The sequence below is a fragment of the Schistocerca americana genome, chromosome 1 (genome assembly GCF_021461395.2).
Source record: "Schistocerca americana isolate TAMUIC-IGC-003095 chromosome 1, iqSchAmer2.1, whole genome shotgun sequence".
NCBI classification, from domain to species: domain Eukaryota; kingdom Metazoa; phylum Arthropoda; class Insecta; order Orthoptera; family Acrididae; genus Schistocerca; species Schistocerca americana.
The window spans coordinates 1,118,600,458-1,118,626,520 of NC_060119.1; the positions used below are offsets into that span (position 1 = coordinate 1,118,600,458).

General features: G+C 43.2%; 1 protein-coding gene across 2 annotated transcripts in view; it reads left to right on the forward strand.

The window, feature by feature from the left end:
* Nucleotides 1-7,452: 7,452 nt before the first annotated feature.
* Nucleotides 7,453-26,063, forward strand: part of LOC124550957 (protein kinase C, brain isozyme) — a 133,915-nt gene continuing 115,304 nt past the window's right edge. For both annotated transcript variants that reach the window (XM_047125776.1, XM_047125785.1), the window contains exon 1: nucleotides 7,453-7,535. The gene's annotated coding sequence lies outside the window, so the exon portion shown is untranslated. The remainder of the gene's footprint in view (nucleotides 7,536-26,063) is intronic.

The following is a 26,063-nucleotide window of genomic DNA, read 5'->3' on the forward strand; positions in this document are numbered from 1 at the left end:
CTTGTCAGCGCTATTCTGGAGTATTGCTGTGCGGTGTGGGATCCGCATCAGGAGGGACTGACGGATGACATCGAAAAAGTTCAAAGGAGGGCAGCTCGTTTTGTATTATCATGAAATACGGGAGATAGTGTCACAGACATGATACGTCGATAGGAGTGGCAATCATTAAAACAAAGACTTTTTCGTTGCGACGGGATCTTCTCATGAAATTTCAGTCACCAGTTTTCTCCTCCGATTGCGAAAACATTCTGTTGGCACCCACCCACATAGCGAGAAATGATCATCAAGCTAAAATAAGAGAAATCGGGACTCGCACAGAAAAATTTAAGTGCTCGTTTTTCCCGCGTGCCGTTCGAGAGTGGAACGGTAGAGAGAGAGCTTGAAGGTGGTTCATTGAACCCTCTACCAGGAACTTTATTGTGGATAGCAGAGTAATCACGTAGATGTAGATGTAGATTGTCAATATCCGCAGAGAAATCGAGCCAGCCTATCGAAGGAGCCGGTCCATCAATAGCAACCTTCCCCTGTATGATACCAACTGAAAGAAAGATACTCAGTGATCTACAAAGACGCAGCGCATAAGCTCCCTAAGCAGCAATGTGGAGCGAATCGACCTGGCGCATCTTGGACGACACTGCAGCCGCAGTATCCAGGAAGGTCAAGGAAGACTTCACGAGGCATTCAACCCCACGTCAGCATGCTGCCAACCCGACTACACGAGATTTCTCTACATATGGAAAGAGGTCAGATGCAATTTGCACAACTGCGGTTGGCAACCAACCAGTGAAATGCTTGTTCAAGAATTGAGATTAGATTGGTGCTAGTGATAAAGGAAGTGTGGGTTCCAACACGCTACAATCGCTTGTTGTAGTGGAAACGCTAGTGACGTGCTCCACGCCTAAGGGATCCAGCAGGCGATACGCTTATATGAGGGCGGATCGAGTAGCCGTGACGATCATCTGCAGTCAAATGCACCCTGATAATTGTACAAAAGCAGAGCAGAATCTGTAGAACAAACGATAGTATTAGTAGCTGGCTGAAGGAAGGAAGGAAAGATGGAAGGAAGGAGGAGTAGGGACTAACGTCCCATCGGCATCGAGGTCATTAGAGACAGGGTAATTTGTTAAGAGGTTAGGTTAGTGTTTTTTTTTTTTTAACGTCCCGTCGACAACGAGGTCATTAGAGACGGAGCACAAGCTCGGGTTAGGGAAGGATGGGGAAGGAAGCCGGCCGTGCCCTTTTTCAGAGGAACCATCCCGGCAATTTGTCTGAATCGATTTGGGGAAATCACGGAAAACCTAAATTAGGATGGCTGGAGACGGGATTGAACCGTCGTCCTCCCGAATGCGAGTCCAGTGTGCGCCACCTCGCTCGGTCAATTTGTGAAGAGGTTTTACTGTAGTTTAGTAGTGACAGAAAGCAATTGTATTGTCAGTATTTTGTAGCATTAACATTTGTTTTTGATAAATACCATGAATAAATGAATTAATATACATGCTTATTACGATCCACGAAAATGTGAATTATATGGCCTGTTTTAGCTTCCCGGATAACAGGCTGTAATTGTGAAGAGTAAAAAAATAAATGAGTAAATAAATATATCCTGGCGGATCCTTGAGAGACAATAATATCGTGCAAGATTTTTGATTGTGCAATATTATTGACCGTCTATGGGGAAGATTGACGGCTGTGCAGCGTATGTTGAACAACATACTGACGCCGCTACCGAGACTGGATTTTAATTACGCCAGTCCGGCCGCTGTGGTCGAGCGGTTCTAGGCGCTTCAGTCCGGAACCGCACTGCTGCTACGGTCGCAGGTTAGAATCCTGCCTCGGGCATATATGTGTGTGATGTCCTTAGGTTAGTCAGGTTTAAGTAGTTCCAGGTCTAGGGGACTTATGACCTCAGATGTTAAGTCCCACAGTGCTTAGAGCCATTTGAACTATAATTACGCCAACTGGTTCTGCTAATGTATGTAGTCTCTGGATAGTACCGCATATATTTGACTGCTCAATCGCGCCTGCTAGGCCGTTTATGTCGCGCCATTTGTTGTAAACCGAATTGTGGAAATTGCTACAAAAATCTGCTGAACGTACGTTCAAAAATGATTCAAATGGCTCTGAGCACTATGCGACTTAACTTCTGAGGTCATCAGTCCCCTAGAACTTAGAACTACTTAAACCTAACTAACCTAAGGACATCACACACATTCATGTCCGAGGCAGGATTCGAACCTGCGACCGTAGCGGTCGCGCGGCTCCGAACGTACGTTCATTTTAGGATAATTGGAAGTAGATAGGGATTTGTCAGCTTCGTTGTTGCGTAAAATTTAATGCATGTAGTAACTGTCAGAGGAAAACCGAGGAACAGGCTATCATCAGTTGACGAAATACAGGGAAATACGAGGGGCGTTCAGAAAGTAAGCTCCGATCGGTCGCGAAATGGAAACGACTATGAAAATCCGATAAAGCTTTGCACAGATGTGTTGGGTAGTGTCTCTAGTATAACCCCAGTTAGCATCACGTCGCTCTTCTCATTTCTGAGCTCGCAGTGAGTGCGTAAAGATGTCTAGAAAATAGTGTCTGCCGCCAAGTACGAGGGCCTGGTGAGAAATTTCGCCTGAAGCTCTGAAGCTATGCAGCTAACATTACATAACTGTCGTGCTGTTTCGTCTTCACGACAATTCTCAGCCGCATTCTGCAGGGGCAATGAAGATGCTCCTGCATCGTTTTCAAATGGAAATGTTAGATTACCCACAATACAGTCCGCAATTGTCTCCCCCTGAGTTTCATCTCTGGTCACATGAACCGCTGTCTTTGAAGACAACATTTTGACACAGACAACGAGGTGTAGGCCAGCGTGGAGAATTGGCGGAAAGCACTGGCGGCTGCCTTCTATGATGAGGCTATTGAAAAGTTGGTACAACGCTATGACAAAAGTCTAAGTCAGAACGGCGACTACGTAGAGAAGTAGCTGAAAGGTGTAGCTAATTGTTACACGTAAAACATTTCTGATGTTCACTGTGGTTTCAATTTGGCAATCAATCGGAGCTTACTTTCTGAACAGGCCTCGTATATCCGGAAACGAGTAAGACACAGTAAGTAAAAAAGTTAAATTCGTTGCGGAGTATTTACGAGATGCGAACGAAAAGCGAAGCTGGAGTTGATCTACTGGAACAAAAACACGTTGGTAATTCTGATACCACCAACGTTTTGTAAAGTCGAGAGATACCTTCTAATTTAAATCTAACCACAATTTGAAGATGATAATAATAATAATAATAATAATAATAATAATAATAATAATAGCGTGTGACGAGGGCCTCCCGTCGGGTAGACCGCTCGCCTGGTGCAAAACGCATGTATACATCTTTCATTGTATTTATGTAATGTTTCAAGCTTTCTGTAATAGCTGTGCACACTTCCATCAGTATTAGGATTTTGACTAGTTGTGCTGTACTTCGGAATTTTAGGTCTTCAGTTGAAACTATTGTAGCCGAACAACATAAAGTGACTGTCAGGCTCTGAGCTGCAGAAGCGGAGTCTGGCAGCTGAGTGGTCTTTTTCGTAATTATTAATGTGACCATTTGCAGAGGTACATCAAATGAGCGAGCGTCCATCCTCAGAAAATTCCAATAACCCTTTGGTCCTCTTTATCATAAAGTCAGTAAATTTTGATGTTCAGGTTTCCCTCTTTTCTTAGACCATTGATTCATTCATTCATTCATTCATTCATTCATTCATCTACGCTTCCTCTTTTCTTTCCGACCCAGGGACCAAGTAGGCCTAATAGGTAGCGTCCCTATCCACCATGTTTATACCTCCGACATTTGACAAGTAATTTGCGCAATACCACTTCGCTGTCTGGATCCCACATTCAGTAAATAGCACTACATTATTGACACTCTAGAGGCCGCTTTTCGGTTTGATGTTGTTGACACGAGCAAAATACGCTACGCCACGCTCACCCGCAAGGATAAGGGCCCTACAAACGCTCCAACAAGCAACAGACCGACAAATTTCGTGGAAACTTAAACTGGGATTTGCCATGGACGGCTTAGAGGTAACAAGGCTGAAAAAGCTGAGGGAAAACTGTAGGTAAATGCAAAGAAAGAAATTCACTCACGTTCTGTTACTTAAGGAGCTGGGAGCTATGATTTTCGTAATTATGTACTAATGAATGACTCATACTTTTCGGAGCTGCTGAACATCATCAAATCATTCTTAACGAAAAAGAATAGCCATGAAAGAGGCTGTAAGCTGCGAGGAGACACCGTTAGCTATAGTAGGTTCCTAACCACTGAGGACCTCAAATTCAGTGCAGCTATATCCCCACGAGTATTAGTTACAATGCTTCCAGAAACATGCAACACGATTTATAGTTGCTGAGTAAATACATCGTGGTAAAGCAAAATAAATAAATCAAATGATATTCATGTAAACTTTTTTATTTATGTAGCATAAAAGATGTCCCCTGTAAGTTTAAGAAACTCATTTCAAACCAGAAGAAGAAAGGTTACAAATGTTGATGCGTACATCATCTAATAAATAGAACAATAGATACATAGAAAATGAAGCATTTAGCAACTGTTAGGAGCATAAAAAAAGAACAAGAGACAGTCCTACACTTCGCCCTTAACATCTCAAGGATTAGATATAAACTGTATTTTTTAAATATTTCTAGTTATGAAACAAATATGTTTTGTGAATAAAGTCTACCTACGGTTTATGTTTCGGTTACCGAAGAACAGAAGGCAACGGACTTTTATTCATAAAATATACAGTATATCTTTTGCTCTCTCTACGTGCCACATTAAACCATTACGGATTTGTTAAAAATGAATCAGTTGCTTCGTTTGTTATGTCTCTATTGCTATACTCCCGACGTATCCCACAAACAACTGCCGTCTTTAAATTTCTCCAGAAACTCTGTCATTAAAGTTTCGTCCGCCTCGCGCTGTATCATGTATATTAGAATAGCATTTAATCCCGTGGTGACAAAAGACGATCTTTTGTCGAGCGGTTGGCGCGACAGCCAACAAACCGCCTGACAATAAAAGTTGGTCTGTCCGTCGACGCGTCTCTAGGCTCTTAATTGTAACTATGTTCAAACCGCAGGCACACGGCGCGCATTCCAATGTTGAGCGCTGAGTGTGTCGAGTTTCTGTCATTATAGCTTGGAATCAGTATGTTGGGAAGTCTTTTCGAACATTCAGAGCAATATAGAGTATGTCGGATATTCTGAGCGGAAGATGGAAAAACGCCAGCTGCGTCACCCGACGCCATTTCTGTTCAGTACAGAGTCGCAAGACACCGTAATTATTGACTTTCAGTTGAAGCCCAGATGAATATGTGCCGTTTCTAAGCACCATCAAATTACGAATATCTCTAAAATCTGTTGTTAACTGTACTATTTGTTGTAATAAAATGACGGGAAACGTCGTATTGGTGGTTAAAGAATTATTGTAACTTCCGTATTACGAAGTATGCCGTTTCAAGGCAACGGCACGTTGAGGATCCATCAAAAACGCATTGTTCTTAATACAATTTGTTATTATTAAATGTAAGTTAATAACATATCTACAATTAAAGCTTTTAGGAGATGGTAGGACACAAAGTATGGTTGTAATTAATCTACGGTTGGCGTAGCGCAATGAGTAGACACAGAATTGCTACTTACCAGGTGATATATTGGTGGTTCGCTACTCACTGCAAAAAAAATTTTTACTAACCTTCGCGTTTTGTAATAGGTGCAGATATTTTATTTTTAGTTTAATAGAAGTATATTCTATGATATTCGATGTTATGTAAATGTAAGTGCGCTCTTTATAAGGAGTTAATTTCTTCGTTTGGCTTTATCTACAAGACAACTTGGGCTACTTGCAGTGCGATATTTTACGCTTTCTTGTATCAATTTTTGTATTTCATGTGTTGTAAATTAAGAATGACCTTAGAGGTTTACTGAAAAGAGAGAATGGTGAAACCAGTGACCTTGTGTGGAGAACTGTTATAAATTTATATCGCGCTATTTATAATTGAACTTTTATACGCCGATGTTCTTATTGGCTGATACTTTCCTTTTCGCCTTACAGCATTGTTGATGGATGTTGAGGTTTTTACTTATGTGTACTACAGACAGAAAAACATGACCAGCATATGGACAAGGGAGGAAATGTTCGTTTTAGTAGAGCTAACGTAGGTATTTTACGCCTGTCAGTTTGGCAAACAGTGTGATTTGCTAGCCTCAGATACAGCCGACAACTGCCGCTGGAGAGCGCTGCGATCGCATGTACCACGTTGAGGCTCACATACCACAAACGGAAGTCGCATCGTTTCTGAACATTCAGCAAGATATTGTTGAACTCGGCAGGCTCATCGCTGACGTTCGAACGCTGTTCCTCTGATGTGACTTACTCTGTCAGCCACATGAAACATACGTAATTTACTCATATTACAAGAACTTTATTTCAGTGCATTTAGTAAAATTTCATGATTGTATTCCCACCTAAGCGGCGGGAGAAATCTGGCGTTATTATTCGGAAATCTGTGAGAATTGAAGTTCGAATCAGACCTGAAGGCGTGCTCAGATAGCCTAACGGTTGAGAGTGGCACTAATTTTCAGTAATTATAACATATTCATTACATTGTAGGTTCAACATATCCGAAGTTTGCACTGATAAAATTTCATAGCACTGTATGTTCTTTGGTTTCATCCCCTATCAGGCAACTCGTTTCATTGCATTTGAGTGTATTTAATTTAGTTTGGTCACAGGTTTATTTGGATGGCGAGAGAGCGTAACAGAAATACTTGAATATTAAAACTGGTCGACATTTTATGTGAGAAGGTGTACATCTCCGCTTAGAAAATTTCAAGCGCAGTAACTACCAACATTCCTTAGTCCACCAAGTATGTGTCCCATAGGGATCGTACAGATAAATTAGGAAGGTAACTATTCTCACAAAGGCTTTCAATCATTTTCTCGCGCTACATCCGTCTGCAGAACAGGAAGAAACCTTCATATATAGTACCGTAAACTGTACCTTTCGCCACACACTTCCCAGTGACTCACAGAGAATAGACCTTGTTGCACAGGAACACCCAGGATATTCTGGCACCATTATATGTTTGTTCTGCACGTCATACAGTTCACCTGTTGAGTGTGTATGTGTGTGTGTTTTTTGAACGTCAGACATATTGTTGTGATTATTTTGTATTTTATTTCAGCCGTATCAAGTTTGCGCCAATTCTTTCCTCGGGAGTTTGACGTTTCCTTCTTCCTTTCGCACAATTCTGTAACGTGTGCATTATAGTTGCTTTGGAATGAGAGAAGACGGGTATTATTTTATAAACTGGTGTCCACGATGGCAAACCGTGCGGTAGCAGCGCTCGTATGTGTTCAAACGCATGTGGTCTGTGTCGTGTGGTTATTCATGTTGTATTGTTTGTTGCAGTATGCAGCTTCGTGGTCCACAAGCGATGTCACGAATATGTCTCGTTTACCTGCCCCGGAGCCGACAAAGGAGCAGATTCAGACGTAAGTATCCGAAAAGCAGGCCTGTGCATTTGCTGCACTCAATAGCGCTGCTTGTTCAGTAATATGATATTTGCGCAGTTTTAATTACATAAAAGTTTACTACATTATAGACTCAGTGACTTCGAAAGTTTCAAGGTATGTTCTGTTTACATTGTGAGATAATTTGAAACGTACGCTTCTTTTACAGTTCCAGTTTTATATGGTTCACGCTTGTATCGGAATAGTAAATTACCAGAAATAGTGTAGAAAATTCTCACTATACTAGTTTTTACACATAGCTACACAGGTCACACATCTGAAGTAGACAAGATAGTAACAGATCTGCATGAGAAAAAATATTGGCATTTCTAGATTTCGTTCTTTAAAATTGACGTGGAGGCGGATAAAGCAGTTGTTGGACATATGCTCCAATACTGAAGACGGCGAGATTTGAGACAATACGCTAATAGTAAGCGTTAGAACTAATAATGAGGATAGTAGCATAACCTAACGAACAATGTGTGTCGACAGATAGCAAAGTTTATTGGATGATAGGACAATTTTCCATCGGTTGGCTGTTGGCTGGTTTTTGTTTGGATCATGCTTCCTCTTAAGTTTTTTTCTCAGACTCATTTGTGTTTGCAGCAGTTCGGCGATTCGAGATACTATGTCCACAGTGTGTTTCAGTAAGGATTTTGTAACTTTCAAAAACTCGTTTCGCTACCTTTCAGGATAACTACATGTTAGCGAAAGTTTGCTTGGCATAAATTTCGGCTTAACGATAAATGAGACAAAGACAAAGAATGAACGCTCAGCGCGGCCAGTAGTTCAACAAATCGGCATTTTGCGTCCTTTTCAATGATGCGAGGCGTCGAGTATAGTGGCGTCCCAGTGAGGAATTAAAGCCACAGTTTGTGGAGGGTGCAGTTCAGATAAGAGATGCTCCTGTGATGTTTTGGGAGTAACTTAAGCAACATGTCGTGGGTCCATAGATTAGCGTTACCGTGAACATGAGCCAGGATACCATTTCAACATTGCCCATGACCAAGTGTAATCTTTGCATACGCTTGGGGTATTTGAATCACTACCAAATCATGCATCAATTAGTAGTTGTCATAACAGCTCCCTTTTCCATAAAGTGACAATTTTTCGTCTATCAGATTTCGTCTTAGTTACGGTATTGAGCCAGTTTCAGTTTTATAACATGTACATGGTCAAAGCAAAAGTTATTGACTAAGGAAGGGCTCATTCTGCGCAGACAACTGACACTCTCTGTGCTCGCTACATAGCGGTCGTAAACGCACTACAAAAAGCTCTCCACCCCTGGCAATAGGCCAGGCGGCGGCCAACACCACTTTCACCCTTTTCAGTCTCCTCTACCCTGACTCACATTTGTTCATAGCGGATGAAAATGACCCGCCACAAAGCAAAACTTACTGCGTTCATACCACTACTTTACTACACGAAACTGAGCTTTGAACACAGGTCTTCGGCCCGCAGCGTCTAAACGCAACTCTCGACTTCGTGGTAGAAGCAGAGAATACATATGCAGTGCCTGGCAAAAAAAGTAAAGCACTCCGAAGACATTACGCATACACAACACCAGTGGGCATGTAAAGGATTAAAGTTGCAATTCTCTGTGAGAGGTAAATCGGTCACCTCTGTGCTTCAGTGTCGTTCATGTACAATGTTTTACCATGCCTGGTAGCACCTATTGGGTGATTTCAGCTGCCCCTACATATGGGTATTACGCAACCTGCAACGCCTTCAAATACTACGCGCATCCTTTTACAACTTTATCGTGATTATACTGCGGACACTTCCGTCTTGCAAAATGACAACAGCTTGTTCACATGTCTGTACGCTCACGTTACTGGTTCGTCGAACACTCGGGCACACATCGCACCTTGAGTGGCTCTCTAAATCGCTCTGTCTTAATCATGTAGAAAATGGCGGTGACTGGTTGGAACAGTGGATGAAACGTGGCTTCAGCTTTGCATCGCACACCTGAAGAAACTTTTGGACTATTTCGTCACAGAATAAAGATGCAATTATCTAGGTTAAAGACGGTGTTAGTGTCATGTTTCCTGGGGTGACAAACTTTTTGTCTGGTGTGCTTATCTGTCTTATGCATCTGCGCAATATTCATCAATGCATTTTTGTTTCTAGCATCTTCCGATGCAGAATTTGTTGATATACAGAATGTTTCCTGATTTCTATTACCGAGGGCACTTAGTAGATACAGATTTAAAAAGGAACCCACGTGCGGAAATGTTCTGCTTGGTTATAAAATATGTTTCTAGAATGAATGTAAAAAATGAGAGAGCTAGTAGAGTGGCTCGTAACAAGCAACTTGCATATAGCGTCCCATGTTCGCAACCTTTAGCATTCGGCGTCATTTAACAGCGTTGCGCGTCGCCGGGAAGGTAGGCATACAGCCCGCCATCCGAGTGGACATGGTGGCTGCCCTGCGGGGCAACGATTTCAACTTCTTTGTGATACGAAGGTAAAAGAAAGGTTAGGTTGACGTTTCATGACCTTTATTTGAAAACAAAAACTGGTCAGTTACAAAAACTGGTCAGAATTACGTCCTCCTGCTCGAATGAACGCCATGCAACGACGCCTGAGTGATTGTCGCACCCTTTCAAACTTCCCTTCATCCGTCTCGATAGGGTGTTGTAACCAAGGAATTTCACGTGTCCCCAGACGAAAAAAATCGAGGGGAAACGTGCAGGCCATGCCACCGGCCCAACGGGCCCTATCAAATTCTCACCTAATGTCTCTTCCGAATGATTTCGCACCGCATGAGCGAAGTGCGCAGATGCACCTTGTTGTTGGTACCACATGCTTTGTCGCATGTTCAGTGGGACATATTCCAATAACTCTGGAAATGTTTCCCTTCTACATCTACATCTACATGGATACTCTGAAAATCACATTCAAGTGCCTGGCAGAGGTTTCATCGAACCACCTTCACAATTCTCTATTATTCCAATCTCGTATAGCGCGCGGAAAGAATGAACGCCTGTATCTTTTTATAAGAGCTCTGATATCCCTTATTTTATCGTGGTGATCGTTCCTCCCTATGTAGGTCGGTGTCAACAAAATATTTTCGCATTCGGAGGAGAAAGTTGGTGATTGGAATTTTGTGAGAAGATCCCGTAGCAACGAAAAACGCCTTTCTCCAGCCCAAATCCTGTATCATTTCTGTGACACTCTCTCCCATATTTCGCGATAATACAAAACTTGCAGCTTTTCTTTGAACTTTTTCGGTGTACTCCGTCAGTCCTGTCTGGTAAGGATCCCACACCCAGAAGTATTTTGAAAGAGGACGGACGAGCGTAGTGTAGGCAGTTTCCTTAGTAGGTCTGTTATATTTTCTAAGTGTGCTGCCAATAAAACGCAGTCTTTGGTTAGTCTTCCCCACAACATTATCCATGTGTTCCTTCTAATTTAAGTTGTTCGTAATTGTAATACATAGGTATTTAGTTGAATTTACGGCTTTTAGATTAGACTGATTTATCGTGTAACCGAAGTTTAACGAGTTCCTTTTAGCACTCATATGGATGGCCTCACACTTTTAGTTATTCAGGATCAATTGCCACTTTTCGCACCATTCAGATATTTTTTTATAAATCGTTTTGCAGTTTGTTTTGATCTTCTGATAACTTTATTAGTCGATAAACGACAGCGTCCTCTGCAAACAACCGAAGACGGCTGCTCAGATTGTCTCCCAAATCTTTTATATGGATAAGGAACAGCAAAGGGCCTATAACACCACCTTGGGGAACGCCAGAAATCACTTCTGTTTTACTCGATGACTTTCCGTCAATTACTGCGAACTGTGACCACTCTGACAGGAAATCACAAATCCAGTCACATAACAGAGACGATATTCCATAAACACGCAATTTCACTACGAGCCGTTTTGTGGTACAGTGTTAAAAGCCTTCCGGTAATCCAGAAATACGAAATCGATCTGAAATCCCTTGTCAATAGCACTCAACACGTCATGTGAATAAAGAGCTAGTTGTGTTTCACAGGAACGATGTTTTCTAAACCCATGTTTAGAAGATTAAATATCTGATACAGTGGCCAGAGGAGCATGTATGGACCAATCAGATTATCGCCTACCAAAACGGTCGAGACACCGACAGCAAAGCACTCTTGGTGATCACAAGTAAAGGCGGTGTGAGGATTATCCTGTGCCTTCACGTGTTGACTGTGTCTGTTGAACACATCTTCCTTGTAGAGGATGTCTCATCTATAAAAAGTACAAAGTATCGAAATTCAGGTTGAAGGGCTCACTTCTGCAAAAACAACTGGCAGAAGTCAGCGAAACGAGGAAAATATTCTGGGTTAAAGGCTTGAACATTAAACACCCATCAGACCTTGGAATGACTAACTGCCATTTCTCGAGCAATGCTACACGAGCTTGTTGAGGGCGTGTATTGAAATAGTGTTAACGCCTCCTCGTCGAACTCTGGTGCACGCACTGTGCGTTGATAACCACATCGTGCGCCATGACGATACGTTGTCAGCGCAGAACTCGCCTCAAGTGCGCCTGTCTCTCTTAGGGACTCGTGGATGGCGAGAATCTGGTACTCAACGATTCGGAAACCGCTAAACGTACAACTGTTGAGCAGTGAGATCATTTCCATCCACCGCCCCGTAAGCATAGTGCATGTCTGCCCTCTTCTTCCAAGAAAAGCGCTCCACTTACCGTCCACTCTGCAAGGAACTAAACACAAGAGTGTCCCCGTTTCTTGGCACACTGACACAGGACAAGACAGGCTCTGTAGCGTTTACAGATGCCGTCCTATGTGCGACATCGTATCGAGGAGGCATTTGCACTGCCAAACGCATCGCGTTCACGTCCCAGCAAATGCCGTGGTGTTGTCCCACCCGGAATACCTGCTACCATTTCGGCTAGGGTGGCGGGGAATGTATGCCTACGTCCTCGGCGGCGCGCGACGCTGTTAAATGATGCCTAGCGCTGAACGCAAAGAGCTACCGACATGAACTGTATGTAAAGTTGCTTGTTACGAGCAACTCTACCAGCCCTGTGCTTTTTTAAATTCATTTTGGAAACACCCTGTAGAATAAGTTTAAAGATAGGATCACTTCCGAATGTCCCCGTTCAATGTACGGACACAGGCTGAGGAGAGGGCACCGTCGTCAGTCCCTGTTGTAACCATGACATCACATACCATTTTTATCCGACTACAAAACGGCTGCGAGAATCTGGTACTTCCGCTACTAGTAGGTTTGACTGTGGTGTTACAGGGACTCGCCACGCTATGGACTGTGGAGAAGACACACTTCGTCATGTAGAAGGGAACCCGACGAAGACTGCTCGCATCATTGCACATGCCATTGGCTCCAGTAAAGCACAGCGGACAGAGCTCATTGTCTCCATCGTGTGTGTTCCGTAAAGTGACTGATTTAAGTGATTCGGTCTTCAAACTTCTTTTACATCCAAACGGTACATTTCCCAACTTGAGTTCCTAATTAAAACGTTATCTACAAAGTCCCCTCAACAACCTCTAGAAGCCTGTAATAGGAATTGTGAAACGTATGTATTGTTGTGGACATAGCCTTCCCATAGGATGAAAGAGATTCTGATTATGCGTCGGTAGGAATCTGAAAGATGTACCAGGAAGAATTATCCTATTCTGCCAACTACTTTCAACTGAATTGTTGGCACTGAACTATATGGGGTGATTCCATGGAGGTATAACAAACTTTCAGGGTGGTCTAGAGGTAGCATCTTAATTAGTTAGTAATCAAAACGTCATGGATCTCGGGTTCGAAACCAGACACTGTTTAAATTTTCAATAAAATCATCAGCAATAGCGGATAAGAAGTCACCCTCGCTCTGCCAACGGCCTTTCCAAAGAGGGCGGAGGAGCGGGCAGAGGTTCCAGGCTACTCTATTGCCCTTGTGGTGGGAAATCTGCCCCCAAAAAAGGCGGAAGGATCAGCTTTTATCAACTTCATGAGGATGCAGAAGGCAATGGAAACCACTGCTTTAAAGACAGACAGTGCGTATCCACAGGACTTGTGGCCTATAATTGAAAAGTGTAGTGATGGTCTCTCCATTGGAAAAAGTTTTCGGATAAGTCCCCCATTCTAATCTATGGGAGGGGACTGCCAAGAGAGAGGTGCCCATGAGAAAAAGATTGAATAACCAACGAAGTCAGAGCATGGAATTTCAGAAGTTTAAACTTAGTAGGAAAACTAGAAAACCTGAAAAGAGAAATGCTAAGGCTTAATCTAAATATAGCAGAGTGACATTGAAGTGAAACGGAGAGAGGATAAGAATTTCTGGTCAGACGACTGTAGGTAATATCAACAGTAGCAGAAAATGGTATAACGGGAGTAGAATTCGTTATGAATGGGAAAGTACGGCAGAGAGTGAGCTACTGCGAACAGTTCAGTGATATGGTTTCTCCCATCAAATTAGACAGTAAACAAACGCCGACAACGATAATTCAGATAAACAGAGCGACGTCACAAGCAGAAGGTGAAGGGACAGAGAAAGTATATGAGGGTTTTGAACGGTTATTCAGTAAGTAAAGTGAGATTAAAAATCTAATAATCATGGGGAATTAGTACGCGTTTGTAGAGGAGGGAATAGAAGAAACTGTTGCTGGAGACTATGTGGCCCGCATCTCGTGGTCGTGCGGTAGCGTTCTCGCTTCCCACGCCCGGGTTCCCGGGTTCGATTCCCGGCGGGGTCAGGGATTTTCTCTGCCTCGTGATGGCTGGGTGTTGTGTGCTGTCCTTAGGTTAGTTAGGTTTAAGTAGTTCTAAGTTCTAGGGGACTGATGACCGTAGCAGTTAAGTCCCATAGTGCTCAGAGCCATTTGAACCATTTGAGACTATGGGCAAGGCAGTAGGAATGAGAGAGGTGAGAGACTAATTGAGATCTTGAATAAGTTTAAGACGGTATCAGCGAATACTCTATGCAAGAATCGGAGGAGGAGGAGGAGGAGGAGGAGGAGGAGGTGGTGGTGGTGGTGGTGGTGGTGGTGGAGCTATACTTGGAGATGGGAGAAAATTCCAGCTGGGTTAAACCAATGACACCGAGATTCCGAAATCAGATAATGGATTGTGAGGCGTATCCAAGAAGCATATATAGACGTAAAGCACAATTTAGTAATGATAAAGAGTAGACTGAAGTTCAAGAGAATCGTCCAGAAGAATCAGTGTGGAAGGAATTGGAATAGTGAAGTACTGAGAAATAATGACATTCGTTTGAAGTTCGCCAAGGATATGGATACTGCGATAAGGAATATCACAGTAGGCAGTTCAGTTGAAGGGGAGTGGACATCTCTAAAAAGGGCAGTCGCAGATGATTGACAGTCAGACATGGGTACGTGGGAGGTAACTGCAAAGAAGCTTGGGTAACATAAGAAATACTTCAGTTCAGGACAGAAATAAGAGCAGCATGGGTCATAATATCTATATTTCATTGCAGATCTGGATTTCAGCTGAGAGCAGCTGTCGACAGTGCTATAAATACAAAAATAGCACAGGATTCAGACACTGATAAAGTACACAAACCGAGAAACATGTCACAGTTGTACACAATGCCAACACAAAAATTGCATGCCGTGATAGGTAGTCATGTAGACTCAGCATAGTTATAGGACACAAAGTAGAATATAACTTTGGCATGTACAAGCGTCAGTCAAACTGAGACTGCTGTTTACACATCCATACAGCTAGCCTCGGTTTATGTGATGTTGGATGGCCAACGCCGTCTATTTCCATTACCCGTATATGAAAAAAATGGGTTAAGGTAAAATTTGCACATAATAATAAAATGAATTCACATAATAATTATAGCAAAATACATTTTTTTCCAGGAGGCATGTAAATTAAAATACGAGTGGCGGCAAATGTGGCAATACATTGAGTCCATTATAGTGAAGTACATTAAAGTGTATTAAAAAACTTTACTTCATAAAATGATGATGAATGAACACAATTGTTAAGAAGCTTAATAATTTACACAAGAAAAGAAAGTTCACATGTGAAATAGCGAATAATGATTCTAAAAATTTCCTATACTTTAAAATTAAGAATGAAAATGGGAAACACGTCATTGGGATCTTCCGGAAACTCGCCTGTACAGATGGTGTGTTAGATTTTTATTCTGACCACCCTAACCAAAATACGAAGGAATTTTTAAATTTTGCAGTAAATCGCTTTTTCAAACTTCCACTATTGCAGTCTGAAAACAAAACAGAATTAGATGTCATCAGTTACACTAAAAAAGCTAATTATTATGTAACAAATATTTACAATAAAATTTCAGTTCAAGTGGGACCAAATACAACATCTGTTGCAAATAACACAGCAAATGCCAAAGATAATAAATTTGTTATGTTACCGTACTATCGTACTCTTAATATGAGAGTGCCGTCAGCTTTTAAGAAATATAAAGTTACAGCATCTTTTACGACAGTGAATAATCTTGGTCGATTACTATTAAGTAATTTACGAAAAACTAACATTTTTCACAAGTCGGGTGTAGAGAGAGTGGAGACTTCAGATTGTGACACTTGTAATGTGGGCCAAACTGAGAGACGGTTCGCGTCCAGATTCCGGGATCATATGACGCTGGAAAGAAGGGACCTGACGGGTAAATGTAATTTTGCCGTCCACCTGATGGACAGCTGTAACAGTGTTCTGGATGTGACCTTGCAATTGAAATTGCTTCAGAGAGGCGAGAAGGGCAGATTTTTAGATTTGCTTGAGGAAATGGAGATTTTTTTTTTTTCCATCACAGATTTTCTCACGCTATCTTTCTCAATCAGCAAGTAGCAGTGAGAAGCACCCATTTTTTGGGAGCTTTTTCAAAGCCACCTTCTCGACAGAAGGCATGGTAGCGACTTAAGAGGTCCGAATTCAACTATTCAATTACTATGTAGTAACATTTGACAGTGTACCATATGAGTACAAACAGTAGAACTAAAACTCTAAGTTGTCTTTCCAGTATTTAGAGCTTGTACACGTTGTAAAGTAGTTTCTATCATCAGTGAATGCTACGTACGTTTCTTTTTTTTAAAAAAAATTGCTAACAAGCATATTGTTACAATTTTTTTTTATTCCACTTTCGCTTTTCAGCCATGACACCGACTGAAAAGTTTCGTTATGTGGTGTCTACTTGCTTTCTATTGGTTAATATATTTCACATTTTTAGACCATAAAATGAACTAAAAATGGAAAATTACAGTTTCTACGCCAGTTTGTTACTCCTTTTTAATATATTAAGGAATAAAGTTTTAATGCATTTCATTGTCCTTCGCTGTAATGGTCACAATGTATTGCAATATTTACCGCAACACTTACTTTAATTTATACCTCCTGACAAAATTATATTTTACTGTAATTGTTTTTTGAATTCATTTTATTCTTACGCATAAGTATAATCTTAACCTATTTTTTCATATATGGATCACGGGCATAGAGGGCGTTGGCCGTCCAGCATGCCGTAAACCGAGGTTAGCTGTCTGGACTTGTAAACAGCTGCCTCAGTTTGACTGATGGTTGTACGTGCTGAAGTTATATTGTAATAGCGGCTTTACAACTATGTTGAGTTTACGTGACTACCTACAACGATATGTAATTGTGCAGTTGGCACTTCATACAAATCTGACATGGTTCGTGGTTAGGGTGCTTAATCAACTTCTGTGTTTTTTTTTTGTGCTCGTATTTATAGCACTGAGAATAGCTGCATTGTTAGCTGAATTCTACACTCTTGCTCAGAAATTAAGGATAACTGCAGAATGTGGTGCCACACAACGTGGCACTCCACAAAACTGGCGCTAATAGCATAGGAACATAGGGATCACACACGACACAGATCTGTAAGTCCACGGTATTTGTGATAAGTTGAGAAAACCGTCCGGAAACACATGTGCTACAAAACGTCGCTGTTTCCTGCGCATGTACCCCGACATCAATATGGGATATGATCACCATGCACAATACACAGGCCGCACAACGGGTTGGCATACTCTGGATCAGGTGGTCGAGCAGCTACTGGGGTATAGACCCCCATTCTTGCACCAGTGCCTGTCGGAGCTCCTGAAGTGTCGTAGGGGTTTGAAGACGTGCAGCGATACGTCGACCGAGAGCATCCCAGACGTGCTGGATGGGGTTTAGGTCTGGAGAACAGGCACACCACTCCATTCGCCTGATATCTTCCGTTTCAAGTTACTCCTCCACTATGGTAGCTCGGTGGGGCCGTGCGTTATCATCCATCAGGAGGAAGGTGGGACCCGCTGCACCCCTGAAAAGGTGGACATGCTGGTCCAAAAGTTCCGATACACCTAACCTGTTACAGTTCCTCCGTCAAAGACATGCAGGGGTGTAAGTGCACCGGTCATAATCCCACCCCACACCATCAAACCACGACCTCCATACAGGTCCCTTTCGAGGGCATTAAGGAGTTGGTATCTGGTTCCTGGTTCACGTCAGATGAAAACCGGCGAGAATCACTGTTCAGACTATACCTGGACTCGTCCGTGAACATAACCTGGGACCACTGTTCCAACGACAATGTGCTGTGTTCTTGACACCAGGCTTTACGGGCTCTCCTGTGACCAGGGATCAATGGAATGCACCTTGCAGGTCTCCGGGCGAATAAACCATGTCAGTTCAGTCGTCTGTAGACTGTGTGTCTGGAGACATCTGTTCCAGTGGCTGCGGTAAGATCCCGAGCAAGGCAACTTGCAGTACTCCGTGGCCGTCTGCGTGCACTGATGGTGAGCTATCGGTCTTCTTGTGGTGTTGTACACTGTAGACGTCCCGTACTGTAGCGCCTGGACACGTTTCCTGTCTGCTGGAATCGTTGCCATAATCTTGAGATCACACTTTGTGGCACACGCAGGGCCCGTGCTACGTTCTGCTGTGTTTGGCCAGCCTCCAGTCGCCCCAGTATTCTACCCCTCATAACGTCATCAATATGTGTTCTTTGAGCCATTTTCAACACACAGTCACCATTAGCACGTCTGAAAACGTCTGCACACTTACTCGCTGCACCGTACTTTGACATGCACCAACACACCTCTGCGTATGTGGACTGCTGTCAGCGCCACTATGCGAGGACCGCAGGTCAAATGCACGGCATGGTCATATCCCGAGGTGATTTAAACCCGCAAACCGCCAACCAGAGCGTTGTTTCACCATGTATCAGCATTATCCTTAATTTATCAGCGTGAGTGTAAATAGCAAGTTGCAAGGCAGCCAAGACGAAGTAGATGCAGGAAAAATGTGAAGAAATCTAAAAATTAATTATCGTCGTAAGAACTGACCCAGCAAATGATAAAATCAAAACAATCCTCGGTTAATTTAAAAGAAAGGGTGATTGCATTAGTGCAACGAAAATTCCACTGTAAAACGCAGAGGAAACAGCGGACGGGTGTAGGAAGTACACTGAAAGCCTCCACGAGAGGAAGGACTTGTCTGATGAATTGATAGAACAACAAACTGGAGTCGATAAAGAAACGTAGACGATCCAGTATTAGACTCAGAACTTGAAAGAGCTCTGGAAGACTTGGGGTCAGATAAAGCAGAATGGGTAGATAATAATCCATCATTGGGGGAAATAGTAGCCAAACGACCGTTCAAGTTGGCGTGTAGAATCTATGAGACTGCCGAGGTACCATCAGACCTTCGGAAAAATATCGTCCACACAATTCCGAAGGTAAGAGCAGGAATCTGCGAGAATTGCCGCACAATCAGCTTATCATCTCATACATCCAACCTGTTGACGAGAATAATTCACAAAAGAATGGAAAAGAAAATTGATGATGATTTTTTGGCTTAAGGTAGACGACAGAGAATTATGTTGAATAATGTTTATTCAAGGAAGGTCGTTTCAAATAAACGGGAAGTGGTCCTACAATATTCAGTTAAAAATACAGACAGTAACCACCCTTATCAAATGCAGTAGAGTTACGTTGAGTGTGATACGAGAATGGTAGCAAAAGAAACTAGAGAGGCATTTATCACTTTGGCTTGGTAATGGAAGCAAACTGAAGGAAAATAAAGATACGCTTATAGAATTCGTAGATCTAGAAAAAGCTTTCGACAAAGTGAAGCGGTGCAAGATGTTAGAAATTCTGTGAAAAAATGGTTCAAATGTCTCTAAGCACTATGGGACTTAACACCTGAGGTCATCAGTCCCCTAGAACTTAGAACTACTTAAACCTAACGACATCACACACGTCCATGCCCGAGGCAGGATTCGAACCTGCGACCGTAGCCGCAGCGCGGTTCCAGACTGAAGCGCCTAGAACCGCTCGGCCACAGCAGCCGGCGAAATTCTGTGAAGAAAAGGAGTAAGCTACAAGGAAAGACTGGCGAGGTTCAATATGTACAAGAACCAGGAGCGAACAATGTGGTTGGAAGACCAAGCTTTGAATATAAAGTGGGTGAGACAAGGTTGCAGTCTTTCACTACTACTTTTCAATCCATGCATCGACCAAGAAATGATGGAAATAAAAGAAAGGTTCAGTAACAGAATGAAAATTCCGGGTGAAAGGATATCACTCGTAAGATTCCATGATGATGACATGGCTATCCTCAGTGAAAGGGAAGAACATTTAGAGGAGCTGTGGAAGGAGATCAACAGTCTAGTGAGTGCTGGACTCGGAGTAAACCGGGAAAAGACAAAAGTAATGACAAGTAGCAGAAATGAGAAAAGCGAGAAATTTAACATCAAAATTGGTGCACGCGAGTAGACGAAGTTGAGTTCGGCTACCTTAAAAGCAAAATAAGCAATGACGGACGAAGAAAGGACATAAAAAGGAGACTAGTATATGCAAAGAGGGCACTCCTGGTCAAGACAAGTCTACTGGTATCAAACAAAGGCCTTAATTTGAGGGTGAGCTGTCACAAAATGTAGTTTTGGAATCCAGTGTTATCCGGTAGTGAATCAACGACTGTAGGAAAACCAGAACAAAAGAGAATCAAAGCGTTTGAGACGTGATGCTACATTAGAATGTTGAAAATCAGGTGGACTGATAAGGTAAGAAATGAGGAGATTCTCCGCAGAATCAGCGAGGAAAGAAATATGCGGAAGGCACTGTCGAGGAGAAGGGACAGGATGATAGGGCATTTGTTCAGACATCAGGGAAAAACCTCTATGGTACTAGCGGAAGCTGTAGAGGATAAAAACTGTAAGGGAAGACAGAGATTGGAATACATCCAGCAAATAACTGAGGTGGCAGGCGCATCAAACCAGTCTCCGTGGCAGGCCGCATCAAACAAGTAAGAAGACTGACGCTGCAAACATGGACTATAAAATGCGCACCTTAGTAGCTATGAGCACTTATTTATCTTCGATACTATGAAACACACCTCTTCTACAGAGAAGATGCCCAAAGCTCTTAAGGTATGCATGCTATTAGACTTGGTCCATACTATCACCTCTGAATGTTGCCTAACCCACGATTTTAGAAACAACGTATCTGGTACAAGTCAGAGGTTCGACCACTGTACCATCCTCTGCCAATGACGATATCGGATGCAGTGCAGGGTGCACCTCGTACGATTCCTTCCACCAAGAAAAATCCTGGCAATACTGGGTATCGAACCCGCGTACCCTCGCATGGCGGTCAGGTTCCCTGACCTCTCTGCTATGGAGACTGATTACAGTCGGAAATATCTGAACGGTTTTTGCCTATAGCTTTAGACTTCATTGTTTCTGGACCAGGGTCTCTTATCTCAAATTGATGTATTTACCCGTCTCCATTAACACTGAAAGTTTGCAACACTATCACGGAATCATCCTGAAGAACGTGCACTAAGCTCTATTCTTACTGAAAATTGTGGAGTCTTAAGTGAACTTTTACTACGACTTGTGCGCTTCTGACGATTGGATGTGGCATCACAGTACAACAAGATTCTAACTTAATACATAGTGCTATTGAATGGCAGCTTAATCCTGTATGATTACTTGAATGGCATTTTGGAGGCTTTTCATGTTACGCCATTTATTATGTTTCTTACTGAAACGCACTGTGTAACTTCACTAGTTGTTCCTGAGAGACATAGTATAACGAAGCTGTATTTACGTAGTGAAATACACTCCTGGAAATTGAAATAAGAACACCGTGAATTCATTGCCCCAGGAAGGGGAAACTTTATTGACACATTCCTGGGGTCAGATACATCACATGATCCCACTGACAGAACCACAGGCACATAGACACAGGCAACAGAGCATGCACAATGTCGGCACTAGTACAGTGTATATCCACCTTTCGCAGCAATGCAGGCTGCTATTCTCCCATGGAGACGATCGTAGAGATGCTGGATGTAGTCCTGTGGAACGGCTTGCCATGCCATTTCCACCTGGCGCCTCAGTTGGACCAGCGTTCGTGCTGGACGTGCAGACCGCGTGAGACGACGCTTCATCCAGTCCCAAACATGCTCAATGGGGGACAGATCCGGATATCTTGCTGGCCAGGGTAGTTGACTTACACCTTCTAGAGCACGTTGGGTGGCACGGGATACATGCGGACGTGCATTGTCCTGTTGGAACAGCAAGTTCCCTTGCCAGTCTAGGAATGGTAGAACGATGGGTTCGATGACGGTTTGGATGTACCGTGCACTATTCAGTGTCCCCTCGACGATCACCAGTGGTGTACGGCCAGTGTAGGAGATCGCTCCCCACACCATGATGCCGGGTGTTGGCCCTGTGTGCCTCGGTCGTATGCAGTCCTGATTGTGGCGCTCACCTGCACGGCGCCAAACACGCATACGACCATCATTGGCACCAAGGCAGAAGCGACTCTCATCGCTGAAGACGACACGTCTCCATTCGTCCTTCCATTCACGCCTGTCGCGACACCACTGGAGGCGGGCTGCACGATGTTGGGGCGTGAGCAGAAGACGGCCTAACGGTGTGCGGGACCGTAGCCCAGCTTCATGGAGACGGTTGCGAATGGTCCTCGCCGATACCCCAGGAGCAACAGTGTCCCTAATTTGCTGGGAAGTGGCGGTGTGGTCCCCTACGGCACTGCGTAGGATCCTACGGTCTTGGCGTGCATCCGTGCGTCGCTGCGGTCCGGTCCCAGGTCGACGGGCACGTGCACCTTCCGCCGACCACTGGCGACAACATCGATGTACTGTGGAGACCTCACGCCCCACGTGTTGAGCAATTCGGCGGTACGTCCACCCGGCCTCCCGCATGCCCACTATACGCCCTCGCTCAAAGTCCGTCAACTGCACATACGGTTCACGTCCACGCTGTCGCGGCATGCTACCAGTGTTAAAGACTGCGATGGAGCTCCGTATGCCACGGCAAACTGGCTGACACTGACGGCGGCGGTGCACAAATGCTGCGCAGCTAGCGCCATTCGACGGCCAACACAGCGGTTCCTGGTGTGTCCGCTGTGCCGTGCGTGTGATCATTGCTTGTACAGCCCTCTCGCAGTGTCCGGAGCAAGTATGGTGGGTCTGACACACCGGTGTCAATGTGTTCTTTTTTCCATTTCCAGGAGTGTATATTGAACATTTTTGACATATTAACATTCGATTACCCCTAGCGAAGTACAGTGCGTAGCTCTCTTGATACTTTTTGAAAGTTAGATAAATGATGCACTGAAATTAAATTCTTACTAGCTACAGTCATAGAGTGTAGTTAAAGAGTACGAAAACCTATCGCTGAGCACCAGAAACTCTAAAATTCTTATCTTTCATTACGAAGGAGAAGAATGGATTGCATTTAAACAGAAGAGTAGCCTTCTCTATAAGTTTGTACGTTTTATGCTTACAATGCTAGTAATTTTAATTATTTAGCCTATTGCATGATTTTTGAATGTAATAGTGATGTAGTTAAAATGCTGATAAAGTTTGAGAATATATGCAGAATGATACGCAGGTATTAGGAGAAGAAACAGAATGCACTGTATTACATAATGGTATTTATAAAGGTATTATATGAAAGCACATTATGGGTTGCAAACGGCGACAACTAAGACATTTTCTTTGTTACTTTACTATCATGATCTTTTCATGGGACAATCTGGATCGAATGGAGTCCATTCATAGCGCATAATGCTCCGTTCGTCGAAATTATTTGCAACTCTCCCCTTCATAACAAAAATGCTGTTTTATCTTGTCTTTAGACTTCAGTTTTGACAAATAGACATATTAAACCTGTGTTGTTACACTATGAATATATGTCTAAGTCTACCAAAACTGGAGTTGAAGTATTAAGTACAGCCATGAAATAGTTTAAGGTTACTAATCATTCAGGTTACATTAATTCCGTTTACACCATTGACCTGGCCATATTGACTATGGTCAAATCGCATATGCCTCTTATTGATAACGTACCATAATTGGAGAGGCTCAACAACGGATATTTTGGTCTTGAGAAGTACTACTACTACTATTGCCGCCGCCACCACCACCACCACCACTACTACTAGCAATGTGGTAGAATATTCTGGACTCCAATGCTTTTGGTTTATATCTAAACCTACTTAACTCTATCACCACAAATGAGAAGGATTTACAGGGATTTCACCCGTCTGGGTATTTGTTATTGAGCGGGAACGATATGCACCCATTGTACTGTATTGTATGTTAACTGGGGACCTAGAAACGACGGAGAGGATCCGTCCCCGTCGCAGCCGCAGTGGTCCACAACCCCACGACGACTACCGCAGTCCACTTCACCTGTTCGCCGCCCCACACCGAAGTTATTGTACAGTTCGGCCCCCGGTGGACCCCCCAGGGAACGTCTCACACCAGACGAGTATAACCCCTATGTTTGCGTGGTAGAGTAATGGTGGTGTACGCGTACGTGGAGAACTTGTTTGCGCAGCAATTGCCGACATAGTGTAACTGAGGCGGAATAAGGGGAACCAGCCCGCATTCACCGAGGCAGATGGAAAACCGCCTAAAAACCATCCACAGACTGGCCATTTCACCGGACCTCGACACAAATCCGCCGGGGACCAGGCGCTCCTTCCCGCCCGCAAAACCGTGCGTTAGACCGCAGGGCCAACCGGGCGGGCCATATACATCCATACTCGAAAGCACTACGTGTATAGCATGTTACTTGGCTTCTTCGCCTTGTACTCAGAATGCCAATAGTTGTGGAATACCGATTAGACTGTGGAAATTCAACACGGTGAAGTTTCTTACCAGTCAATGAACACACAGGGTTCAATTGACTCCACCCGAAAGATATTCTATTTTGTCCATGTTTAGCAATCTGTGTAGCGACATAGTTTCTTAAAACTACTCAGACTGATTTTCATACCTATCTCTAACGATCTTAGACAGGGACTGGAACCGAGAACCCGGAACTTTGGCTTTCACGGACCCGCTCTTGGCTCTTACTAACCGAGCAATCCAGCTAAGTTCCAGTCTGACGGAAGTTTCTAATACATGTAAAGCACAAATGAGTTCTCATTGAACACGTATCTCAAATCGAAATGTGTAGTGATTTCGTTTAGCAGCTGGTTTGGAACCACAGCAGAAGAAATTCTATATGTTATTATGGTGCAACAACTGCCATTTTTCATTGGGTCTTCATGGTGACTGAATCATTGACATTATCTGCATCGACATCAGTCTGAGAAAATCGTCGAACAGTGTGTGCCAAAGATAACTTTTTTGTACCATACATTAAAGTTTCTTTGCGATCCATTCGTGAATGGAGCGTGGGAAAAATGACTGCTTGTGATCTCTTTGCGCACTCATGAATGCTTAATTTTGTCTACACGTTATCTGTGAATATGTACGGTGTGTTAACTGCAAGTTGGCTGATTGGCTCCCTTCCTGAAACGGTAGATCAGTAGTGTCTTTTCGTACTGTACCCATTCCTTGTGATAAGTGTGCGTAATTGTTGCAGTTAGGATTTTATTTAACATGTCACGACAGTATACGATTTCCGTTTCGATTACAAACAATATTTAAGATAGCTACAATTAAGCATTTCTGTTACTCCGCCAGCCACAGTAGCCTGTGACAAGTGACATTTCACAGCGCTTTTTTTGTGTGCGTTTGTTGTCCCCTGTTAGTGCGATCTGATATACTTGAGCAATATTCAAATGTAAGACTGCAGTAAACCAACTGACACTTAAATTTATTGAACTAAACTGTTGTTGTTGTTGTTGTTGTTGTTGTTGTTGCTGCTGTGGTGGTGGTGGTGATGGTGATGGTCTTCAGTCCTGAGACTGGTTTTATGCAGCTCTCCATGCTACTCTATTCTGTGCAAACTACATCTCCCAGTACTTACTGCAACCTACATCTCTTCGTCTCCCTCTACGATTTTTACCCTCCACGCTGCCCTCCAATGCTAAATTTGTGATCCCTTGATGCCTCAGAACATGTCCTACCAACCGGTCCCTTCTTCTTGTCAAGTTGTGCCACAAAGTCCTCTTCTCCCCAATTCTATTCAATACCTCCGCATTAGTTATGTGATCTACCCATCTAATCTTCAGCACACTTCTGTAGCACCACATTTCGAAAGCTTCTATTCCCTTCTTGTCCAAACTATTTATCGTC